The sequence below is a fragment of the Arachis stenosperma genome, chromosome 1 (assembly GCF_014773155.1).
Source record: "Arachis stenosperma cultivar V10309 chromosome 1, arast.V10309.gnm1.PFL2, whole genome shotgun sequence".
NCBI lineage: Eukaryota > Viridiplantae > Streptophyta > Magnoliopsida > Fabales > Fabaceae > Arachis > Arachis stenosperma.
In genome coordinates, this window is record NC_080377.1 from 37,574,218 (window position 1) to 37,601,488 (window position 27,271).

Below are 27,271 nucleotides of genomic sequence, written 5' to 3' on the forward strand. Positions count from 1 at the left end.
CTTATTCTCATTACAATTGGCAAACAAGTCATTGAGACACTATGGAATAGTAGAGGACTTGTTAGTAAAGGTTGAAGGCCTTTACATCCCTGCTGATTTCATAATCTTAGACACTAGGAAGGAAGAGGATGAATGTATCATCATTGGAAGACCTTTCCTAGCTACAGCAGGAGCTGTGATAGATGTCAACAGAGGTGAATTAGTCCTTCAATTGAATGGGGACTACCTTGTGTTTAAGGCACATGGCCATCCCTCTGTGACAAAAGAGAGTAAGCATGAAGAGCTTCTCTCAGTTCAGAGTCAAGAAGAGCCCCCACAGTCAAACTCTAAGTTTAGTGTTGAGAGGCCACAACCAAACTCTAAGTTTGGTGTTAAGACCCCATATCCAAATCCAAACTCTAAGTTTGGTGTTGGGACTATACAACATTGACCTGATCACCTTTGTGGCTCCATGAGAGTCCAATGTCAAGCTATTGACATTAAAGAAGCGCTTGTTGGGAGGCAACCCAATTTTATTTATCTAATTTTTATTTTATTTTATTTTATTGTTATTTTGTGTTTTATTAGGTACATGACCATGTGGAGTCACGAAAAAAATATAAAAATTAAAAACAGAATCAAAAACAGCATAAGAAAAAATCAACCCTGAAGAAAGCACAGACTGGCGTTCAACTCCAGTAGAAGCATCTGCTGGCGTTCAACCCAGAACAGAGCATGATCTGGCGCTGAACGCCAGAAACAAGCAACATTCTGGCGTTTGAACGCCAGAATGTGCCTATAGGAAAAGCTGGCGCTGAACGCCAGTAAAGCATGAAACTGGCGTTCAACGCCAGAAACATGTTACATCTGGGCGTTGAACGCCCAGAAACGTGCACCACTCGGCGTTTAAACGCAGAATGGTATGCAAAGGCTTTTACTTCCTATTTGGTGCAGGGATGGAATTCCTTGACACCTCAGGATATGTGGACCCCACAGATCACCTCAGGATCTATGGACCCCACAGGATCCCCACCTACTATATTCCCACCTTACCTCCTAATCCTAGTTTACTCTTCCCCATGTCACACTTCTCAAAACCCTTCACCAATCACCTCATCTCTCTTCCCAATCACCTATTCACCACCCACATCCCACTCTTCCCCATAAACCCCACCTACCTTCAAAATTCAAAAACATTTTCCCACCCAATCCCACCCTAATGGCCGAACCTACCCTCTCCCCTCTCCTTATATTACCATTCCATTTACTTCATTTTCACACAACACTACCCCCTCTACTATACCTTGGCCGAATCCATCTCCCCTCACTCTCCTCCATTTTCTTCTTCTTCTCTCTTCTTTCTTCTCTTGCTCGAGGCGAGCATATTTAAGTTTGGTGTGGTAAAAGCATAAGCTTTTTGTTTTTCCATTACCATCAATGGCACCTAAGGCCGGAGAATCCTCTAGAAAAGGAAAGGGAAGACAAAAGCTTCCACCTCCGAGTCATGGGAGATGGAAAGATTCATCTCCAAGAGCCATCAAGACCACTTCTATGATGTTGTGGCAAAGAAGAAGTGATCCCTGAGGTCCCTTTCAGCTCAAAAAATGAGTATCCGAGATCCAACATGAATCCGAAGAAGAGGTTGGGAAGTCCCAACCAACCCATGCAACAAGTCGAATCTTAATGGTTTAAGAGTTCTATGCCAATGCATGGACAAGAACCATGATCAAAGTATGAACCCGATCCAAAGATTATCTCACAATGGTTCGGGAAAATACTTAGATTTTAGTCCGAGAATGTGAGGTTGGCGTTCCACTTGCCCATAATGCAAGGAGATGAACGCCCCTACACTAGAAGGGTCAACTTTAATCAAGGTTGGACCAAGTCCTTACGGACATATGTGTGGATGAGCTCAATGGAAGAGAGACTCCAAAGGCAAGCCGTTCAACTAAGAAGACTGGACCTCAAGCCTATGGCTAGAGGATGGTTGGAGTTCATTCAACGCTCCATCATTCCCACTAGCAACCGATCTGAAGTTACTGTGGATCGGCCATCATGATTCATAGCATCATGATTGGAGAGGAAGTAGAAGTTCATGAAGTCATCTCCAATGAATTCTACAAAATAGCCGAAAAGCCCTCCACCATGGCAAGGCTAGCTTTTCCTCACCTTTATTTGCCATCTATGTTACTCAGCTGGAGTTATCATAGAAGAGACATCTCCATTGAAGAGGATAAGCCCATCACCAGAAGGATGGAGCAAGCAAGAGACCCTTCACGGTTCTCAAGAGATGCATGAGGAAGCTCATCATCAAAAAATTCCTGAGATTCCTCAAGGGATGCACTTTCCACCCAACAACTATTGGGAACTCACACTTCCTTAGAAGATTTGAGCCACAATGTGGAACAATTAAGGTGGAACATCATGAGCACTCCATCATTCTCCATGAAATAAGAGAAGATCAAAGAGCAATGAGGGAGGAGCAACAAAGGCAAGGAAGGGACATAGAAGAACTTAATGACATTGTTGGTCCTTCAAGAAGAAGACGCCACTAAGGTGGATTCATTCCTTGTTCTTATTTCTTTCTGTTTTCAGTTTTCTATGTCATGTTTATTTATGTTTTGTGTCTCTACTTCATGATCATTAGTATGTAGTAACTATGTCTTAAAGCTATGAATAAAATCCATTAATCCTTCACCTCTCTTAAAGAAAATGTTTTAATTAAAAGGAACAAGAAATACCTGAATTTCAATCTATCCTTGAATTTAGTTTAATATATTGATGTGGTGACAATACTTTTTGTTTTCTGAATGAATGATGAACATGCATATGTCTTTTGATCTTGTTGTTTATGAATGTTAAAACTATTGGCTCTTGAAGAATGATGAACAAAGAGAAATGTTATTGATGATCTGAAAAATCATGAAATTGATTCTTGAAGCAAGAAAAGCAGTGAAAAACAAAAGCTTGCAAAAAACATTTTGGCGAAAAATATAGAAAGAAAAAGAAAAAAGCAGCAGAAAAAGTCAATAGCCCTTAAAACCAAAAGGCAAGGGTAAAAAGGATCCAAAGCAAAAGAGTGTGCTTAAGAGCTCTAGACACCACTAACTGGGGACTCTAGCAAAGCTGAGTCACATCTGAAAGGTTCGCCCAGTTATGTGTCTGTGGCATTTATGTATCCGGTGGTAATACTGGAAAACAAAGTGCTTAGGCCACGGCCAACTCATAGTAGCTGTGTTCAAGAATCACATACTTAACTAGGAAAGTCAATAACACTATCCGAAATTCTAAATTCCTAGAGAAGCCAATCGTTCTAAACTTCAAAGGAAAAAGTGAGATGCCAAAACTGTTCAGAAGCAAAAAGCTACAAGTCCCGCTCATCTAATTAGAATTAATATTCATTGATATTTTGGAATTTATAGTATATTCTCTTCTTTTTATCCTAATTGATTTTCAGTTGTGATGAGCGGATATTTTATACGCTTTTTGGGGGTAATTTCATGTAGATTTTAGCATGTTTTAGTTAGTTTTTAGTAAAATTATATTAGTTTTTAGGCAAAAATCATATTTCTGGACTTTACTATGAGTTTGTGTGTTTTTCTGTGATTTCAGGTATTTTCTGGCTGAAATTGAGGGAGCTGAGCAAAAATCTGACTTAGGCTGAAAAAGGACTGCTGATGCTGTTGGATCTTGACCTCCCTGCACTCGAAATGGATTTTCTGGAGCTACAGGAGTCCAATTGGCGCGCTCTCAACGGCGTTGGAAAGTAGACATCCAGGCTTTCCAGCAATATATATATAGTCCATACTTTGCGCATGGATAGACGACGTAACTTGGCGTTAAACGCCAAGTTCATGCTGCTGTCTGGAGTTAAACGCCAGAAAAACGTCATGATCCGAGTTGAACGCCCAAAACACGTCATAACCCGGAGTTTGACGCCAGGAAAGGCCTCCACACTTGAAAAGCATTAGTCTCAGCCCCAGCACACACCAAGTGGGCCCCAGAAGTGGATTTCTGCACCAATTATCTTAGTTTATTCATTTTCTGTAACCTAGGTTACTAGTTTACTATTTAAACAACTTTTACAGACATTTCTTGTACCTCATGATATTTTCAGATCTGAATTACATACTTTGTGACGGCATGAGTCTCTAAACTCCATTGTTGGGGGGAGGACTCTGCAGCGTCTCATGATTTAATACAATTCCTTTGTTTTCCATTCAAACACCTTGTTCTTATCTATATGTTTATTCGCGCTTAATTGTGACGAAGGTGATGATCCGTGACACTCATCACCTTCCTCAACCCATGAACTTGTGCCTGACAACCACCTCCGTTCTACATCAGATTGAATGAATGTCTCTTGGCTTCCCTAATCAGAATCTTCGTGGTAAAGCTGGATTGATGGCGGCATTCATGAGAATCCGGAAAGTCTAAACCTTGTCTGTGGTATTCCGAGTAGGATTCTGGGATTGAATGACTGTGACGTACTTCAAACTCCTGAGGGCTGGGCGTTAGTGACAGACGCAAAGAATCAAGGATTCTATTCCAACCTGATTGAGAACCGACAGATGATTAGCCGTGCTGTGACAGAGCATAGGAACGTTTTCACTGAGAGATGGGAGGTAGCCATTGACAACGGTGACACCCTACAGAGAGCTTGCCATGGAAGGAACCTGCGTGTGAGAAGAGGATTTCAAGGAAGAGTTGAAGTCAAAGGACAAAGCATCTCCAAACCCCAACAATTCCATAATCCTTTATAAACAAGTAACTCTATCATTCCCTATTATTTTAACTTACAATTTTAAGTAGTTTGTAGTTTGACCTTTTACAAATAAATCCCATAACTTCATCAGCCTCCTGACTAGATTAATAAATAACATTGATTGTTTCAAGCCAATAATCTCCGTGGATCGACCCTTACTCACGTAAGGTATTACTTGGACGACCAGTGCACTTGCTGGTGTTGTGCGAATCACAAATTCGTACACCAAGTTTTTGGCGCCGTTGCCGGGATTATTGAGTTTGAACAATTGAAGGCTTATTTTATTTCTTAGATTAGGAATAATTTATTTTTGTTGTTACAGAGTCATTAAATTTTGATAGGATAGTTTCTTTTCAAAAATTTCTTGCTAATTTTCTTAATTTAATCTTGTGCCAAACTTTAAGTTTGGTGTTTTCTTGTTAATCTTTCTTTAATTTTCGAAACTTGTCTTGATTTTCTAAAATTTTAAGTTTGGTGTTCTTTCTTGTGTTCTTGGTGTTCTTGTGAATCTTCAAAGTGTTCTTGAGTTTTTCTTGTGTCTTGATCTTAAAATTTTTAAGTTTGGTGTTCCTTGGTGTTTTCCCTCCAAAAATTTTCGAAAATTAAGGAGCATTAGATCTAAAAATTTTAAGTCTTGTGTCTTTTGTGAGTTTTTCTCTTTCATCATAAAATTCAAAATTCAAAAAAAAAAATTTATTTTTCTAACTAATTTTGAACTATTTTTTTTTCGAAAACTTTATATTAAAAAATTCAATTTTCAATTTCAAAATATTTTCACTTTCATTTATTTATTTCGTTTTATAAAAATTTTAATTTTTATAAAATAATTAATTCTCAACATATAAATTCTCAACTTGTATTCAATATGGAAGCAAGTGGGAATGAACAGTCCAAGAGGACTCTGGGGTCATATGCTAACCCCACTACTGCTTCATATGGGAGTAGTATCTGTATACCCTCCATTGGAGTTAGTAGCTTTGAGCTAAATCCTCAGCTCATTATCATGGTACAGCAAAACTGCCAGTATTCTGGTCTTCCACATGAAGAACCTACAGAGTTTCTGGCACAATTTCTGCAAATTGCTGATACAGTACATGATAAGGAAGTAGATCAGGATGTCTACAGATTATTACTGTTTCCATTTGCTGTAAAAGATCAAGCTAAGAGGTGGTTAAATAACCAGCCTAAAAGCAGCATAAAAACATGGAAACAGCTGTCAGAAAAATTCCTGAATCACTATTTCCCTCCCAAACGGATGACACAGCTAAGGCTAAACATCCAAGGCTTCAAACAAGGAGATAATGAATCTCTTTATGATGCTTGGGAGAGATACAGAGAGATGCTAGAAAATGCCCCTCTGAATGTTTTCAGAATGGGTGCAATTAGACATCTTCTACTATGGGCTTACAGAAAAAGCTCAGATTTCTCTAGACCACTCAGCTGGTGGATCTATACATATGAGAAAACAATTGAAGCTCAGAGCTTATTGATACAGTTGCTAGAAATCAGCATCTGTACCTAAGCAGTGAATCCTCTATGAAGGAAGAAGCTAAAACAGTAACTGCAGAACTCAGTCCAGTGGATCAGGCTAATGAATTCAATCAGCAATTAGATTTTCTAACTCAGCAACTAGCCGAATTCAAGGAAATATTACAGGAAACAAGAATGGCTAACAGGAACATGGAAGTACAATTAAAGCAGACAGAAAAACAACTGTCAAAACAAATAGCAGAAGAATGCCAAGCAGTTCAATTAAGAAGTGGGAAAACATTAAATACCTCACTTCAAAGCAGCAGGAAACCAAGAAATGAACAAGAGGATACTCAAAATCCCTCTGAGGACAATCAGAGCCCAGAAAGGAATAAAGCTGGCGCTGAACGCCCAGACCATGCTAATTCCTGGCGTTCAATGCCAGAAACAAGCACGGATCTGGCGTTGAACGCCCAAAAGGGACATGGTTCTGGCGCTCAAACGCCAGTAACCAACAAGGAGATGGCGTCTAACGCCACTCCATCTCCCACCTCTGGCACTCAATTGCCAGTGGGGGATAAGTCACCTACGAGTGCTGATGATAACCCTTCTAAAAAGACTTCCCAACCCACTTCTGGAGGTAATAAACCTGCAGCAACTAAGGTTGAGGAATACAAAGCCAAAATGCCTTATCCTCAAAAACTCCGTCAAGCGGAACAGGATAAGCAGTTTGCCCGCTTTGCAGACTATCTCAGGACTCTTGAAATAAAGATTCTGTTTGCAGAAGCACTTGAGCAAATACCTTCTTATGCTAAGTTCATGAAAGAAATCTTAAGTCATAAGAAGGATTGGAGGGAAACTGAAAAGGTTTACCTCACTGAAGAATGCAGTGTAGTCATTCTGAAAAGCTTACCTGAGAAGCTTAAAGATCCTGGGAGCTTTATGATACCATGCACATTAGAGGGTAATTGCACCAAGCAAGCTTTATGTGATCTTGGGGCAAGTATCAACTTAATACCTGCATCTACTATCAGAAAGCTTGGTTTAACTGAAGAAATTAAACCAACCAGGATATGTCTTCAACTTGCTGATGGCTCCATTAAGTACCCATCAGGCGTGATTGAGGACATGATTGTCAAGGTTGGGCCATTCGCCTTCCCTACTGACTTTGTGGTGCTGGAAATGGAGGAGCACAAGAGTGCAACTCTCATTCTAGGAAGACCTTTCCTAGCAACTGGCCGAACCCTCATTGATGTCCAAAAGGGGAAGTAACCTTGAGAGTCAATGAGGAGGAGTTCAAGTTGAATGTTGTCAAAGCAATGCAACATCCAGACACCCATAATGACTGCATGAGTGTTGATATTATTGATTCTCTGGTAAGAGAGGTCAATATGGCTGAGAGTTTGGAATCAGAGCTAGAGGACATCTTTAAAGATGTTCAGCCTGATTTGGAGGAGTCAGAGAAGATAATAGAACCTCTGAAAATCCCTCAAGAAGAGGAGAAACCTCCAAAACCCGAACTCAAACCATTACCACCATCCCTGAAATATGCATTTCTGGGAGAAGGTGATACCTTTCCTGTAATTATAAGCTCTACCTTAGAGCCACAGGAAGAGGAAGCACTAATTCAAGTGCTAAGGACGCACAAGACAGCTCTTGGTGGTCCATTAGTGATCTTAAGGGCATTAGCCCAGCCAGATGCATGCACAAAATCTTGCTGGAGGATGACGCCAAGCCAGTGGTTCAACCACAAAGGCGGCTGAATCCAGCTATGAAAGAAGTGTGCAGAAAGAGGTCACTAAATTACTAGAGGCTGGGATTATTTATCCTATTTCTGACAGCCCCTGGGTGAGCCCTGTCCAAGTTGTCCCTAAGAAAGGTGGCATGACAGTGATTCATAATGAAAAAATGAACTGGTTCCTACAAGAACAGTTACAGGTGGCGTATGTGCATTGATTATAGAAGGCTCAATACAGCCACCAGAAAGGATCATTTTCCTTTACCATTCATAGACCAGATGCTAGAAAGACTAGCAGGTCATGAATACTACTGCTTCCTAGATGGATATTCAGGTTATAACCAAATTGCAGTAGATCCCCAGGATCAGGAGAAAACGGCGTTCACATGCCCATCTGGAGTATTTGCATACAGAAGGATGCCATTTGGCCTGTGCAATGCACCTGCAACCTTTCAGAGGTGCATGCTCTCCATTTTCTCTGATATGGTGGAAAAATTTTTGGAAGTCTTCATGGATGACTTTTCAGTATTTGGAGACTCATTCAGCTCCTGCCTTAACCATTTAGCACTTGTTCTGAAAAGATGCCAAGAGACTAACCTGGTTTTAAACTGGGAAAAATGTCACTTTATGGTGACTGAAGGAATTGTCCTTGGGCACAAAATTTCGAACAAGGGAATAGAGGTGGATCAAGCCAAGGTAGAAGTAATTGAAAAATTACCACCACCCACCAATGTTAAGGCAATCAGAAGTTTTCTGGGGCATGCAGGATTCTATAGGAGGTTTATAAAGGATTTTTCAAAAATCGCCAAGCCTCTAAGCAACCTGCTAGCTGCTGACACACCATTTATCTTTGATAAAGAGTGTCTGCATGCATTTGAGACCCTGAAAGCTAAATTGGTCTCAGCACCAATAATCTCTGCACCAGACTGGACATTACCATTTGAATTAATGTGTGATGCCAGTGACCATGCCATTGGTGCAGTGTTGGGACAAAGGCATGACAAGCTTCTGCACGTCATCTACTATGCCAGCCGTGTTCTAAATGACGCACAGAAGAATTACACAACCACAGAAAAAGAGCTACTTGCAGTGGTTTACGCCATTGATAAATTTAGATCCTATTTAGTAGGATCAAAGGTGATTGTGTACACTGATCATGCTGCTCTTAAATATCTACTCACAAAGCAGGATTCAAAACCCAGACTTATAAGATGGGTGTTGCTTCTGCAAGAGTTTGATATAGAAATAAGAGACAGAAAAGGGACGGAGAATCAAGTAGCAGACCACCTGTCCCGAATAGAACCAGTGGAAGGGGCGTCCCTCCCTCTCACTGAAATTTCTGAAACCTTTCCGGATGAGCAACTGCTGGCCGTCCAGGAAGTGCCATGGTTTGCAGACATTGCAAACTACAAGGCAGTGAGATTCATACCCAAAGAGTACAGTAGGGTGCAATCAAAGAAATTAATCACAGATGCAAAGTACTATCTTTGGGATGAACCATATCTCTTCAAGAGATGTGCGGACGGAGTAATCCGTAGATGTGTACCTAAAGAGGAAGCACAGAAGATCCTTTGGCATTGTCATGGATCACAGTATGGAGGACATTTTGGAAGTGAACGAACAGCCACAAGAGTCCTCCAAAGTGGCTTCTACTGGCCTACTCTCTATAAAGACTCCCGAGCATTTGTGCTTAACTGTGATAGTTGCCAAAGATCAGGTAACCTGCCTCACAGTTATGCCATGCCTCAACAAGGAATCTTGGAGATTGAGTTGTTTGATGTATGGGGCATTGACTTCATGGGACCTTTCCCACCATCATACTCAAACACCTATATTTTGGTGGCAGTGGATTATGTATCCAAATGGGTGGAGGCTATTGCAACACCCACTAATGACACTAAAACAGTGTTAAAATTCCTCCAGAAACATATCTTCAGCAGATTTGGTATCCCTAGAGTGTTAATCAGTGATGGGGGCACTCATTTCTGTAATAAACAGCTCTACGCTGCTCTAGTACGTTATGGAGTCAACCACAGGGTGGCTACTCCATATCACCCACAAACTAATGGGCAGGCTGAAGTCTCAAATAGAGAACTTAAAAGAATCCTGGAACGGACTGTAATTAACCGTAGAAAGGATTGGGCAAGAAGCTTGGATGATGCTCTGTGGGCATACAGAACAGCATTTAAGACCCCTATAGGGACCTCTCCATACCAGCTTGTGTATGGAAAGGCATGTCACTTGCCAGTGGAACTGGAACACAAGGCCTACTGGGCAACCAGATTCCTAAACCTTGATGCCAAGTTAGCTGGAGAAAAACGATTACTCCAGTTAAATGAGCTAGAGGAATTTAGACTCAATGCTTTTGAAAATGCGAAAATTTACAAGGAAAAAGCAAAGAGATGGCATGATAAGAAATTGTCATCCAGAGTCTTTAAACCAGGACAGAAAGTTCTGCTATTCAACTCTAGGCTCAGATTATTCCCTGGGAAGTTAAAATCCCGGTGGAGAGGTCCATATGTAATCACAAGTGTATCACCATATGGATACATAGAACTTCAGGATAGTGACTCTAACAAAAAGTTCATTGTCAATGGACAAAGAGTTAAACACTATCTTGAAGATAATTTCGAGCAAGAATGCTCAAGACTGAGATTACATTGAAGATCGGTGATAGTCCAGCTAAGGACATTAAAGAAGCGCTTGCTGGGAGGCAACCCAGCCATTTACAAAGTTTAATTACTAATTAAATAAATTTTCTTTTCTTTACAGGTTTAAGTCCAAGTATCGTCAAAGGTGAATTAGCAATTGGTTGAAGTCACAGAGTTACAGGGAAATTTGGAAGCTCACTGGCGTGAAAAAGCCAGTAAGAAATACTTTGGGCGTTAAACGCCCAAAAGAAGCACCCACTGGGCGTTTAACGCCAGTAAGGGTAGCTATCTGGGCGTTAAACGCCAGAAAGGAGCATCTTCTGGGCGTTAAACGCCAGAAAGATGCACCTTCTGGGCGTTTAACGCCAATCTGCTAGCATTCTGGGCGTTTAGAAAAACGCCCAGTAAAGAAGGACTTCCTGGCGTTCAACGCCAGAAAGAAGCACCAAATGGGCGTTGAACGCCCAGGAGAAGCAACAATTGGGCGTTAAACGCCCAAACCATGCACCATGTGGGCGTTTAACGCCAGGATGGTGGGAGGAGGTACAATTTCGTTTTTAATCCAAATTTTTTTTATTTTTTATGTTTCAAACCATGATTTCTTGCATAAACATATTTTAAATCATCACCCCTCAATCCAAATTAGTGTTCTAAAAATCCAAATTTTTAAAATCTCTTTTTCAAAAATATCAAATGTATCTTAATTTATAAAACCAAATGGTTTTCCAATCCAATCCAACTCTTTTAAAAATTTGTTTTCAAAACTCAATTTTCTTTTTAAAATCTTTTTCAAAATTAAAAATTTCAGATTTATCTTTTCAAATTATTATTCATATCTTTCTCTTTTAAAATTATATCTTTTTCTTATCATATCTTTTAAAATCATATCTTCTATCTTATCTCTTTCTTATTTTTCGAAAATTACCCACCCCCCTCCCTATATATTGTATTCGGCGCCCTCCTCATCATCACCATTCCACATTGCTCTCATCCTATCCCTCTTCTTTCTTCTCTTTTGCTTGAGGACAAGCAAAGCTCTAAGTTTGGTGTGTTTTACCCGTGATCACAAAAACTATTGTGTCTCTTGATCATGGCTCCTAAAGGGAAACAGCCCAACCCAAGAGGCAAGAAAGAAAGCAATCCAAAGCCACTTTGGAATCAAGGGAAGTTCTTAACCAAAGAATATTCAGACCATTACTACAAGATAATGAGTCACAGATCAGTGATCCCGGAAGTCAGATTTGATCTGAAAGAAGATGAATATCCGGAGATCCAAGAGCAGATTCGAAACAGGAATTGGGAAATTCTGGCCAATCCTGAAACGAAAGTGGGAAGGAACATGGTTCAGGAATTCTATGCTAATCTATGGCAGACAGAAAGGCAAAGAATCATTGGAGCGGCTCTCTTTGACCATAAGACCGTAGTCAGAGAAAAGATCATTCATACCAATGCTGACAAGATCAGGGAGATTTTCAAGATTCCTCAACTGAAGGATGACCCAGACTCCTTTAATAGGAGAATGATGAGGGTCAATAAAGGATTGGACAAGATCTTGGAAGATATATGCGTCCCTGGAGCCAAGTGGACTACCAGTACAACTGGCACCCCAGTTCAACTCAAAAGAGAAGATCTAAAACCAGTAGCTAGAGGCTGGCTGGATTTTATTAGTCGTTCCATATTACCCACCAGCAACCGTTCTGAAGTTACTATCAAAAGAGCTGTCATGATTCACTGCATCATGCTGGGAAAAGAAGTGGAAGTCCATCAGCTGATCTCATGTGAGCTATATAAAATTGCAAACAAGAATTCTAAGGACGCCAAATTGGCTTATCCAAGCCTAATTTCTACGCTTTGCAAAGATGCTGGAGTGAAGATGGGAATAACTGAATATATCCTAATTGAAAAGCCCATTACTGGAATATCAATGGTCAGACAACAGCAACAAGATGATTCAACCAAGAGGAGAGCACAAGAAGCCCTCCCAGAACTGCCCCAATTCGAATATTGGGAACATCTTGAGGCTTCTATTTCCAGATTGCAAGAAGCTATGGATCAAATAAAGGAAGAACAGAATAATCAAAGTAGCATGATTTGCAAACTGCTCAAGGAACAGGAGGAGCAAGGGCGTGATCTAAGGGAGCTGAAGCGCCAAAAATTAATCCCTGAAAAGTGCTCCACAGATTAAAAGAACATCTACTACTCAAAACAACAGGTTGCTGAGTTCCAATTTTCCTGCTTTAATTTAGTGATAGCGTTTTTTTTATTGAAATTCACCTTAGGAGATATTTAGTAGTAATTAGTATATCTATTTTGATTTTATTTCCAATTAAGCTATAATTTATTTTTCTCATCATCATTAGGCAGGAATAAAGTAGTAGATTTTTAAAATAAAGAAGTAATCTATATTTTTTTCGAGTTCTTAATAATAAAATTTATAATTAATTATATGTGGTGGCAATACTTTTTGTTCTCTGAATGAATGCTTGAACAGTGCATAAATTGTACTTTGAATTTGATGAATATTGGCTCCTGAAAGGATGAGGAACACGAAAAATATTATTGATGATCTGAAAAATCAGAGAATTGATTCTTGAAGCAAAAAAAAAAAAAACACAATATTCACAAGCCATGGGCACTAGCCAAGAGTAAAAAGGATCCAAGGCTTTGAGCATCAATGGATAGGAGGGCCCAAGGAAATAAAATCCAGGCCTAAGCGGCTAAAACAAGCTGTCCCTAACTATGTGCTTGTGTCATGAAGGTCCAAGTGAAAAGCTTGAGACTGAGTGGTTAAAGTCGTGATCCAAAGCAAAAGAGTGTGCTTAAGAGCTCTGGACACCACTGACTGGGGACTCTAGCAAAGCTGAGTCATAATCTGAAAAGGTTCACCCAGTTATGTGTCTGTGGCATTTATGTATCCGGTAGTAATACTGGAAGACAAAGTGCTTAGGGCCACGGCCAAGACTCATAGAATAACTGTGTTCAAGAATCAACATACTACACTAGGAGAGTCAATAATACTATCTGAATTCTGAGTTCCTAAGGATGCCAATCATTCTGAAAATTTAAAAATACAGGGAGATGCCAAAACTGTTCAGAGGCAAAAAGCTACAAGCCCCGCTCATCTAATAAGAATCTGAGCTTCATTTAAAACTCGAGAATATTATTACTTCTTTATTTCTGTTAAAACCTATTTTATTTATCTAGTTGCTTGAGGACAAGCAACAGTTTAAGTTTGGTGTTGTGATGAGCGGATATTTTATACGCTTTTTGGGGGTAATTTCATGTAGATTTTAGCATGTTTCAGTTAGTTTTTAGTAAAATAATATTAGTTTTTAGGCAAAAATCATATTTCTGGACTTTACTATGAGTTTGTGTGTTTTTCTGTGATTTCAGGTATTTTCTGGCTGAAATTGAGGGAGCTGAGCAAAAATCTGACTTAGGCTGAAAAAGGACTGCTGATGCTGCTGGATCTTGACCTCCCTGCACTCGAAATGGATTTTCTGGAGCTACAGGAGTCCAATTGGCGCGCTCTCAACGGCGTTGGAAAGTAGACATCCAGGGCTTTCCAGCAATATATAATAGTCCATACTTTGCGCAAGGATAGACGACGTAACTTGGCGTTAAACGCCAAGTTCATGCTGCTGTCTGGAGTTAAACGCCAGAAAAACGTCATGATCCGGAGTTGAACGCCCAAAACACGTCATAACCCGGAGTTTGACGCCAGGAAAGGCCTCCACACGTGGAAAGCATTAGTCTCAGCCCCAGCACACACCAAGTGGGCCCCAGAAGTGGATTTCTGCACCAATTATCTTAGTTTATTCATTTTCTGTAAACCTAGGTTACTAGTTTACTATTTAAACAACTTTTACAGACATTTCTTGTACCTCATGATATTTTCAGATCTGAATTACATACTTTGTGACGGCATGAGTCTCTAAACTCCATTGTTGGGGGTGAGGAGCTCTGCAGCGTCTCAATGATTTAATACAATTCCTTTGTTTTCCATTCAAACACGCTTGTTCTTATCTAAGATGTTTATTCGCGCTTAATTGTGACGAAGGTGATGATCCGTGACACTCATCACCTTCCTCAACCCATGAACGTGTGCCTGACAACCACCTCCGTTCTACATCAGATTGAATGAATGTCTCTTAGCTTCCCTAATCAGAATCTTCGTGGTATAAGCTGGATTGATGGCGGCATTCATGAGAATCCGGAAAGTCTAAACCTTGTCTGTGGTATTCCGAGTAGGATTCTGGGATTGAATGACTGTGACGTGCTTCAAACTCCTGAGGGCTGGGCGTTAGTGACAGACGCAAAAGAATCAAGGGATTCTATTCCAACCTGATTGAGAACCGACAGATGATTAGCCGTGCTGTGACAGAGCATAGGAACGTTTTCACTGAGAGGATGGGAGGTAGCCATTGACAACGGTGACACCCTACAGAGAGCTTGCCATGGAAGGAACCTGCGTGTGAGAAGAGGATTTCAAGGAAGAGTTGAAGTCAAAGGACAAAGCATCTCCAAAACCCCAACATATTCCACAATCCTTTATAAACAAGTAACTCTATCATTCCCTATTATTTTAACTTACAATTTTAAGTAGTTTGTAGTTTGACCTTTTACAAATAAATCCCAATAACTTCATCAGCCTCCTGACTAAGATTAATAAAATAACATTGATTGTTTCAAGCCAATAATCTCCGTGGGATCGACCCTTACTCACGTAAGGTATTACTTGGACGACCCAGTGCACTTGCTGGTTAGTTGTGCGAATCACAAATTCGTACACCAAGTTGCTTGGAAACAAGCAACAATTTAAGTTTGGTGTTGTGATGAGCGGATAATTTATACGCTTTTGGCATTATTTTTAGGTAGTTTTTAGTAAGTTCAAGCTACTTTTAGGGATGTTTTCATTAGTTTTTATGTTAAATTCACATTTCTGGACTTTACTATGAGTTTGTGTGTTTTTCTATAATTTCAGGTAATTACTGGCTGAAATTGAGGGACTTGAGCAAAATTCTGAAAAAGGCTGACAAAAGGACTGCTGATGCTGTTGGAATCTGACCTCCCTGCACTCAAAATGGATTTTCTGGAGCTACAGAACTCCAAATGCACGCTCTCAACGGCGTTGGAAAGTAGACATCCAGAGCTTTCCAGCAATATATAATAGTCCATACTTTATTCGGAAATTGATGACGTAAATTGGCGTTGAACGCCAAGTACATGCTGCTGTCTGGAGTTAAACGCCAGAAACACGTCATGATCCGGAGTTGAACGCCCAAAACACGTTATAACTTGGAGTTCAACTCCAAGAGAAGCCTCAACTCGTGGATAGATCAAGCTCAGCCCAAGCATACACCAAGTGGGCCCCGAAAGTGGATTTATGCATCAATTACTTACTCATGTAAACCCTAGTAGCTAGTCTAGTATAAATAGGATAATTTACTATTGTATTAGACATCTTTTGACAGTTTAATCTTTTGAATGTTTAGTCTTTGATCATTCGGTCTTTTGATCACGCTTTGGGGGCTGGCCATTCGGCCATGCCTGAACTTTTCACTTATGTATTTTCAACGGTGGAGTTTCTGCACACCATAGATTAAGGGTGTGGAGCTCTGCTGTACCTCAAGTTTCAATACAATTACTATTACTTTCTATTCAATTCTCTTTTATTCTTATTCCAAGATATATGTTGCACAACACTTTGATGAATGTGATGATCCGTGACACTCATCATCATTCTCACCTATGAACGCGCGTGACTGACAACCACTTCCGTTCTACTCTAGGCCGGGCGCATATCTCTTAGATTCCCCAATAGAATCTTCGCGGTATAAGCTAGATAGATGGCGGTATTCATGGGGATCCGGAAAGTCTAACCTTGTCTGTGGTATTCCGAGTAGGATCCCGGGAATCCGGAAAGTCTAACCTTGTCTGTGGTATTCCGAGTAGGATTCCGGTATTGAATGACTGTGACGAGCTTCAAACTCCTGAAGGCTGGGCGTGATGACAAACGCGAAAGAATCAAGAGATTCTACTCCAACCTGATTGAGAACCGACAGATGATTAGCCGTGCTATGACAGAGCATTTGGACCATTTTCACTGAGAGGATGGGATGTAGCTATCAACAAGGGTGATGCCTCCAGACGATTAGCCGTGCAATGACAGCGCATAGGACCATTTTCCCGAGAGGATTAAAAGTAGCCATTGATGATGGTGATGCCCTACATACAGCTTGCCATGGAAAGGAGTAAGAAGGATTGGATGAAAGTAGTAAGAAAGTAGAGATTCGAAAGGATTCTAGCATCTCCACACGCCTATCTGAAATTCTCACTATTGATTTACATAAGTATTTTCTATCCCTTTTTATTTTCTATTTATTATTAATTTTCGAAACCCATAACCATTTAATCTGCCTAACTAAGATTTACAAGGTGACCATAGCTTGCTTCATACCAACAATCTCTGTGGGATCGACCCTTACTCACGTAAGGTATTACTTGGATGACCCAGTACACTTGCTGGTTAAGTTGAACGGAGTTGTGTCCACACATAGCCAATAGCCATTAAATAAATCTCATGCAAATACAAAGAGGGTCACAATTTCGTCCACCAAGTTTTTGGCGCCGTTGCCGGGGATTGTTCGAGTATGGACAACTGACGGTTCATCTTGTTGCTCAAATTAGATAATTTTCTTTTCAAAAACTTTTTCAAAATTTTTCTTTTCTTTTTCGTTTTTCCAAAAATATTTTCGAAAAAAATTAATAAAAATCCAAAAAAATCATAAAATCATAAAAATAAAAAATATTTTGTGTTCTTGTTTGAGTCTTGGGTCAATTTTTAAGTTTGGTGTCAATTGCATGCTTTTAAAATTTTTTCTTGCATTTTTCGAAAATTCATGCATTCATGGTGTTCTTCATGATCTTCAAGTTGTTCTTGGTAAGTCTTCTTGTTTGTTCTTGATGTTTTCTTGTTTTGTGTTGTTTGTTGTTTTTCATGTGCATTTTTCGTTTGTTAGAGTCCATGCATTAAAGATTTCTAAGTTTGGTGTCTTGCATGTTTTCTTTGCATCAAAAATTTTTCAAAAATATGTTCTTGATGTTCATCATGATCTTCAAAGTGTTCTTGGTGTTCATCTTGACATTCATAGTGTTCTTGCATGCATTAAGTGTTTTGATCCAAAATTTTCATGTTTTGGGCCATGTTTGTGTTTTTCTCTCTCATAATTAAAATATTCAAAAATCAAAAAATATCTTTTCCTTATTTTTCTCATAATTTTCGAAAATTTGAGTTGACTTAGTCAAAAATTTTCAAAATTAGTTGTTTCTTACAAGTCAAGTCAAATTTTCAATTTTAAAAATCTTATCTTTTCAAAATCTTTTTCAAAAATTATATCCTTTTCAATTTTTTCTATTTTTCGAAAATTTCAAAAATCTTTTTTCAAAATATTTTCAAAACCTTTTTCTTATCTTTATATCAAATTTTCGAAAATTAGCTAACAATTAATGTGATTGATTCAAAAATTTGAAGTTTGTTACTTGCTTGTTAAGAAAGGTTCAATCTTTAAGTTCTAGAATCTTATCTTTTAGTTTCTTGTTAGTAGTTAATTTTAATTTAAAAATTAAATCTTTTTCAAACATATCTTATCTTATCTTTTATATCTTATCTTTTTCAAAATTTATCTTTTTCAAAATTTGATTTTAAAATATCTTATCTAACTTCTTATCTTCTTATCTTTTTAAAATTTGATTTTAATATCTTTTTCAACTAACTATTTGACTTTTTGTTTGTTTCTTATCTTTTTCAAAACCATATAACTACTTTTCCCTCTCTAATATCTCATCTCTTTTTCAAAAACTCATTTTGTTTTAAATTTTAATTTTAATTACATTTTATCTCTAATTTTCGAAAATCACTAACCCCTTTTTAAAATTATTTTCGAATTCTCTTCCTCTTCTTTTCTTCTATTTAATTATTTATTTACTAACACTTCTCTTCACCTCCCCTATCCTTATTCTTTATACAGACTATTCATTCTTCTTCACTCTTCTTCCCTTTCTTTTTCTACTAACATAAAGGAATCTCTATACTGTGACATAGAGGATTCCTCTTTCTTTTCTTGTTTTCTTCTCTTTCATATGAGCAGGAACAAGGATAAAGGCACTCTTGTTGAAATTGATCCAGAACCTGAAAGGACTCTGAAGAGAAAATTAAGAGAAGCTAAGTTACAACAATCTAAAGGTAACCTTTCAGAAACATTAGAACTAGAGAAGGAGATGGCAGCCGAAAATAATAATAATGCAAGGAGAATGCTTGGTGACTTCACAAAGCCAACGTCCAAATTTGATGGAAGAAGCATCTCCATTCCTGCCATTGGAGCCAACAACTTTGAGCTGAAACCTCAGCTAGTTGCCTTAATGCAACAAAACTGCAAGTTTTATGGACTTCCATCTGAAGATCCTTATCAGTTTTTAACTGAGTTCTTGCAGATCTGTGAGACTGTAAAGACGAATGGAGTTGATCCTGAAGTCTACAGACTCATGCTTTTCCCTTTTGCTGTAAGAGACAGAGCTAGAATATGGTTGGATTCACAACCTAAGGATAGCTTGGACTCCTGGGATAAGCTGGTCACAGCCTTCTTGGATAAATTCTTTCCTCCTCAAAAGCTGAGCAAGCTGAGAGTGGATGTTCAAACCTTCAAACAAAAAGATGGTGAATCCCTCTATGAAGCTTGGGAAAGATACAAGCAGCTGACCAAAAGATGTCCATCTGACATGTATTCAGAATGGACCATATTAGATATATTCTATTATGGTCTATCTGAATTTTTGAAAATGTCATTGGACCATTCTGCAGGTGGATCTATTCACCTAAAGAAAACACCTGAAGAGGCTCAAGAACTCATTGATATGGTTGCAAACAACCAATTCATGTACACTTCTGAGAGGAATTCCGTGAATAATGGGATACCTCAAAGGAAGGGAGTTCTTGAAATTGATGCTCTGAATGCCATATTGGCTCAGAACAAAGTGTTGACTCAGCAAGTCAACATGATCTCTCAAAATCTGAATGGATGGCAAAATGCATCCAACAGTACTAAAGAGGCAGCTTCTGAAGAAGCTTATGATCCTGAGAACCCTGCAATGGCAGAGGTCAATTACATGGGTGAACCTTATGGAAACACCTATAATTCATCATGGAAAAATCATCCAAATTTCTCATGGAAGGATCAACAAAAGCCTCAACAAGGCTTTAACAATGGTGGACGCAATAGGCTGAGCAATAGCAAGCCTTTTCCATCATCTTCTCAGCAACAGACAGAGAATTCTAAACAAAACACTTCTAATTTAGCCAATCTAGTCTCTGATCTGTCAAAGGCCACTTTCAGTTTCATGAGTGAAACAAGATCCTCCATCAGAAATCTGGAGGCACAAGTGGGCCAACTGAGTAAGAAAGTCATTGAAACTCCTCCCAGTATTCTCCCAAGCAATACAGAAGAGAATCCAAAAGGATAGTGCAAGGCCATTGATATAATCAATATGGCCGAATGCACAAGGGAGGAGGAGGACAAAAATCCTAGTGAGGAAGACCTCCTGGGACGTCCCTCAAGCAAGAAGAAGTTTTCTATTAAGGATCCAAAGGAATCTGAGGCTCATATAGAGACCATAGAGATTCCATTGAATCTCCTTCTGCCATTCATGAGCTCTGAAGACTATTCTTCCTCTGAAGAGGATGAAGATGTGACTGGAGAGCAATTTGCTCAATATTTAGGAGCTATCATGAAGCTGAATGCCAAGTTGTTTGGTAATGAGACTTGGGAAACTGAACCTCCCTTGCTCATTAATGAACTAGATACCTGGATTCAGCAAATTTTACTTCAAAAGAGACAAGATCCTGGCAAGTTCTTAATACCTTGTACCATAGGCACCATGACCTTTGAAAAAGCTCTATGTGATCTGGGGTCAGGGATAAATCTTATGCCACTCTCTGTAATGGAGAAGCTGGGGATCATTGAGGTACAACCTGCCTTATTCTCATTACAATTGGCAAACAAGTCATTGAGACAAGCTTATGGAATAGTAGAGGACTTGTTAGTAAAGGTTGAAGGCCTTTACATCCCTGCTGATTTCATAATCTTAGACACTAGGAAAGAAGAGGATGAATGTATCATCATTGGAAGACCTTTCCTAGCTACAGCAGGAGCTGTGATAGATGTCAACAGAGGTGAATTAGTCCTTCAATTGAATGGGGACTACCTTGTGTTTAAGGCACATGGCCATCCCTCTGTGACAAAAGAGAGTAAGCATGAAGAGCTTCTCTCAGTTCAGAGTCAAGAAGAGCCCCCACAGTCAAACTCTAAGTTTGGTGTTGAGAGGCCACAACCAAACTCTAAGTTTGGTGTTAAGGCCCCATATTCAAATCCAAACTCTAAGTTTGGTGTTGGGACTATACAACATTGACCTGATCACCTTTGTGGCTCCATGAGAGCCCACTGTCAAGCTATTGACATTAAAGAAGCGCTTGTTGGGAGGCAACCCAATTTTATTTATCTAATTTTTATTTTATTTTATTTTATTGTTATTTTGTGTTTTATTAGGTACATGACCATGTGGAGTCACGAAAAAAATATAAAAATTAAAAACAGAATCAAAAATAGCAGAAGAAAAATCACACCCTGAAGAAAGCACAGACTGGCGTTCAACGCCAGTAAGAAGCATCTGGCTGGCGTTCAACGCCAGAACAGAGCATGAATCTGGCGCTGAACGCCAGAAACAAGCAACATTCTGGCGTTTGAACGCCAGAAATGTGCCTATAGGAAAATCTGGCGCTGAACGCCAGTAACAAGCATGAAACTGGCGTTCAACGCCAGAAACATGTTACATCTGGGCGTTGAACGCCCAGAACGTGCACCACTCGGCGTTTAAACGCCAGAATGGTATGCAAAGGCATTTTACATGCCTATTTGGTGCAGGGATGGAATTCCTTGACACCTCAGGATCTGTGGACCCCACAGGATCACCTCAGGATCTATGGACCCCACAGGATCCCCACCTACTATATTCCCACCTTACCTCCTAATCCTAGTTTACTCTTCCCCATGTCACACTTCTCAAAAATCCTTCACCAATCACCTCAATCTCTCTTCCCAATCACCTATTCACCACCCACATCCATCCACACTTCCCCATAAACCCCACCTACCTTCAAAATTCAAAAACATTTTCCCACCCAATTCCACCCTAAATGGCCGAACCTACCCTCTCCCCTCTCCCTATATATACCATTCCATTCTACTTCATTTTCACACAACACTACCCCCTCTACTATACCTTGGCCGAATCCATCTCCCCTCACTCTCCTCCATTTTCTTCTTCTTCTTCTCTTCTTTCTTCTCTTGCTCGAGGGCGAGCAATATTTTAAGTTTGGTGTGGTAAAAGCATAAGCTTTTTGTTTTTCCATTACCATCAATGGCACCTAAGGCCGGAGAATCCTCTAGAAAAGGAAAAGGGAAGACAAAAGCTTCCACCTCCGAGTCATGGGAGATGGAAAGATTCATCTCCAAGAGCCATCAAGACCACTTCTATGATGTTGTGGCAAAGAAGAAGGTGATCCCTGAGGTCCCTTTCAAGCTCAAGAAAAATGAGTATCCGGAGATCCAACATGAAATCCGAAGAAGAGGTTGGGAAGTCCTAACCAACCCCATGCAACAAGTCAGAATCATAATGGTTTAAGAGTTCTATGCCAATGCATGGATCACAAGGAACCATGATCAAAGTATGAACCCGAGTCCAAAGAATTATCTCACAATGGTTCGGGGAAATACTTAGATTTTAGTCCGGAGAATGTGAGGTTGGCGTTCCACTTGCCCATAATGCAAGGAGATGAACGCCCCTACACTAGAAGGGTCAACTTTAATCAAAGGTTGGACCAAGTCCTTACGGACATATGTGTGGATGGAGCTCAATGGAAGAGAGACTCCAAAGGCAAGCCAGTTCAACTAAGAAGACTGGACCTCAAGCCTATGGCTAGAGGATGGTTGGAGTTCATTCAACGCTCCATCATTCCCACTAGCAACCGATCTGAAGTTACTGTGGATCGGGCCATCATGATTGGAGAGGAAGTAGAAGTTCATGAAGTCATCTCCAATGAATTCTACAAAATAGCCGAAAAGCCCTCCACCATGGCAAGGCTAGCTTTTCCTCACCTTATTTGCCATCTATGTTACTCAGCTGGAGTTATCATAGAAGGAGACATCTCCATTGAAGAGGATAAGCCCATCACCAAGAAGAGGATGGAGCAAGCAAGAGAGACCCTTCACGGTTCTCAAGAGATGCATGAGGAAGCTCATCATCAAAAAATTCCTGAGATGCCTCAAGGGATGCACTTTCCACCCAACAACTATTGGGAACAACTCAACACTTCCTTAGAAGATTTGAGCCATAATGTGGAACAATTAAGGGTGGAACATCATGAGCACTCCATCATTCTCCATGAAATAAGAGAAGATCAAAGAGCAATGAGGGAGGAGCAACAAAGGCAAGGAAGGGACATAGAAGAACTTAATGACATTGTTGGTCCTTCAAGAAGAAGACGCCACTAAGGTGGATTCATTCCTTGTTCTTATTTCTTTCTGTTTTTCAGTTTCTATGTCATGTTTATTTATGTTTTGTGTCTCTACTTCATGATCATTAGTATGTAGTAACTATGTCTTAAAGCTATGAATAAAATCCATTAATCCTTCACCTCTCTTAAAAGAAAAATGTTTTAATTAAAAGGAACAAGAAATACCTGAATTTCAAATCTATCCTTGAATTTAGTTTAATTATATTGATGTGGTGACAATACTTTTTGTTTTCTGAATGAATGATTGAACAGTGCATATGTCTTTTGATCTTGTTGTTTATGAATGTTAAAACTATTGGCTCTTGAAAGAATGATGAACAAAGAGAAATGTTATTGATGATCTGAAAAATCATGAAATTGATTCTTGAAGCAAGAAAAAGCAGTGAAAAACAAAAGCTTGCAAAAAAAATTTTGGCGAAAAATATAGAAAGAAAAAGAAAAAAGCAAGCAGAAAAAGTCAATAGCCCTTAAAACCAAAAGGCAAGGGTAAAAAGGATCCAAAGCAAAAGAGTGTGCTTAAGAGCTCTAGACACCACTAACTGGGGACTCTAGCAAAGCTGAGTCACAATCTGAAAAGGTTCGCCCAGTTATGTGTCTGTGGCATTTATGTATCCGGTGGTAATACTGGAAAACAAAGTGCTTAGGGCCACGGCCAAGACTCATAAGTAGCTGTGTTCAAGAATCAACATACTTAACTAGGAAAGTCAATAACACTATCCGAAATTCTAAATTCCTAGAGAAGCCAATCGTTCTAAACTTCAAAGGAAAAAGTGAGATGCCAAAACTGTTCAGAAGCAAAAAGCTACAAGTCCCGCTCATCTAATTAGAATTAATATTCATTGATATTTTGGAATTTATAGTATATTCTCTTCTTTTTATCCTAATTGATTTTCAGTTGCTTGGGAACAAGCAACAATTGAATAAATGACCATTTCTACCCATGAGAGATGAAAACGCTGACATTCGTACCCATGATAGCCGGAAACTAGACTTGTACCCATGAGAGATGCTGTCCGTGTGACAAAAGTGCCCCGCCTTGGATTTGAGCTTGGTTCGTGCCTTTCCGAACCTACGTGGCACTCCCAACCTCCCATCATCATCATCTTCATCTTCTTCACCATCACCATCTTCATCTTCTTCACCATCACTATCACCATAACCTCCATAACCTCCATCACCATCACCTCAGCACCGCCACAACCACCTCCCTTCACCACAACCTCCGGCAACAACCCACACCGCCGCGCCCCTTTCTCTTCTTCTTCCCCTCTTCTCACCTCCGCCAGAAACCACAGCGCCAGCTCTTCCTCTCCACCAAAACAGCAAAATTTTCAAACACCATGAATCAAAACACACCTAAATCCACTAACATACATTTCTAACTAACCAAATTAAGCAAAATGAACTAAAAACAATACAATGAAAGAAACAGAACTCAGGAAAAAACGCAGGGGATGGAAAATTATTTTTCTGCAATTGTTCCACACAGCCTCCAAAATTAGAACTCATGGAGCTCAAACTCCACTCATCAATGGCGTCACTGGGACCGTTCCCCGCAAATTAAACACCGTCATCTCATCCCATTCCAAATTCCCACACTTTTCTCCTCCGAAGCCCTCCAATTGCTCTCTCCCTTCCACTCCTCTATGCTCCTACGCCGTTCCCGATTCCAAGACCCCCCCCCCCCACCAACAGCAACAAGGTCCAACCCCGCCGTAAAAACGCCACCCCCACAGGTCGTTTCGCTCAAAAGACCCAAACTTCATGGAAGGAGAATCTCCCCAGAGAACCAAAACTCAAACTTGATAATACTCATAATATGATCGACCAGAACCGACAAAACTTGCTGAAGCTTTGGAACTCATGGGTCAAGGTTCTGTTGCTGATTATGGTGTTTTTCTCGCCATGTTGAATTTGTGCAAGGGTACAAGGTCGCTTGAGTATGGGAAAATGGTTCATGAGTTCTTGAGAAGATCGAGGTTTCGAGGGGAGGTTGAATTGAACAATAGGTTGATTGGAATGTATGAAAAATGTGGTAACATGAATATTGCACTCAAGGTGTTTGATCGAATGCCAGAGAGAAACATGAGTTCTTGGCACTTGATGATCATTGGATACACTGAAAATAGAGCTGGTGATGATGCTTTGTTGGTTTTTTAGGAGATGAAGGAGGCAGGGATACGGCCTGAGAGTGAAATTTTTGCATTGGTTTTGGCTGCATGTGTAAGGGAAGAAGCTGTAGAGGAAGATTATTACACTTTGAATCAATGAAGGAGTATGGAATTGTTCCCACCATGGAGCATTACATGGAGGTCATTAACATTCTGGGTAATGCCGGTCAGTTGAATGAAGCTGAGGAGTTCATTGAGAGTAAGCCATTTCAGCGAAGGGTTTGAGTGGCCAGAGGAGGAGCTGGCGCTGTGGTTTCTGGGCTTAGTGGAGGTGAGAAGAGGGGAAGAAGAAGAAAAAAGGGCGCGGCGGTGTGGGTTGTCGCCGGAGGTTGTGGTGAAGGGAGGTGGCTGTGGCGGTGTTGAGGTGATGGTGATGGAGGTTATGGAGGTTATGGTGATGGTGATGGTGATGGTGAAGAAGATGAAGATGGTGACGGTGAAGAAGATGAAGATGATGATGGTGGGAGGTTGGCTCAGATTGGGGGGAGGGTTTGGGAGTGCCACGTAGGTTCGGAAAGGCACGAACCAAGCTCAAATCCAAGGCGGGGCACTTTTGTCACACGGACAGCATCTCTCATGGGTACAAGGTTAGTTTCGAGCTATCATGGGTACAAATGTCAGCGTTTTCATCTCTCATGGGTACAAATGGTCATTTATTCAGCAACAATTTAAGTTTGGTGTTGTGATGAGCGGATAATTTATACGCTTTTGGCATTATTTTTAGGTAGTTTTTAGTAAGTTCAAGCTAATTTTAGGGATGTTTTCATTAGTTTTTATGTTAAATTCACATTTCTGGACTTTACTATGAGTTTGTGTGTTTTTCTATAATTTCAGGTAATTACTGGCTGAAATTGAGGGACTTGAGCAAAATTCTGAAAAAGGCTGACAAAAGGACTGCTGATGCTGTTGGAATCTGACCTCCCTGCACTCAAAATGGATTTTCTGGAGCTACAGAACTCCAAATGCACGCTCTCAACGGCGTTGGAAAGTAGACATCCAGAGCTTTCCAGCAATATATAATAGTCCATACTTTATTCGGAAATTGATGACGTAAATTGGCGTTGAACGCCAAGTACATGCTGCTGTCTGGAGTTAAACGCCAGAAACACGTCATGATCCGGAGTTGAACGCCCAAAACACGTTATAACTTGGAGTTCAACTCCAAGAGAAGCCTCAACTCGTGGATAGATCAAGCTCAGCCCAAGCATACACCAAGTGGGCCCCGAAAGTGGATTTATGCATCAATTACTTACTCATGTAAACCCTAGTAGCTAGTCTAGTATAAATAGGATAATTTACTATTGTATTAGACATCTTTTGACAGTTTAATCTTTTGAATGTTTAGTCTTTGATCATTCGGTCTTTTGATCACGCTTTGGGGGCTGGCCATTCGGCCATGCCTGAACTTTTCACTTATGTATTTTCAACGGTGGAGTTTCTGCACACCATAGATTAAGGGTGTGGAGCTCTGCTGTACCTCAAGTTTCAATACAATTACTATTACTTTCTATTCAATTCTCTTTTATTCTTATTCCAAGATATATGTTGCACAACACTTTGATGAATGTGATGATCCGTGACACTCATCATCATTCTCACCTATGAACGCGCGTGACTGACAACCACTTCCGTTCTACTCTAGGCCGGGCGCATATCTCTTAGATTCCCCAATAGAATCTTCGCGGTATAAGCTAGATAGATGGCGGTATTCATGGGGATCCGGAAAGTCTAACCTTGTCTGTGGTATTCCGAGTAGGATCCCGGGAATCCGGAAAGTCTAACCTTGTCTGTGGTATTCCGAGTAGGATTCCGGTATTGAATGACTGTGACGAGCTTCAAACTCCTGAAGGCTGGGCGTGATGACAAACG

At 40.0% G+C, this 27,271-nt stretch overlaps 1 pseudogene; it reads left to right on the forward strand.

Annotated features, from left to right (window-relative positions):
• Nucleotides 1-25,627, forward strand: part of LOC130977898 (pentatricopeptide repeat-containing protein At2g15690, mitochondrial-like) — a 65,721-nt pseudogene extending 40,094 nt beyond the window's left edge.
• Nucleotides 25,628-27,271: the final 1,644 nt, after the last annotated feature.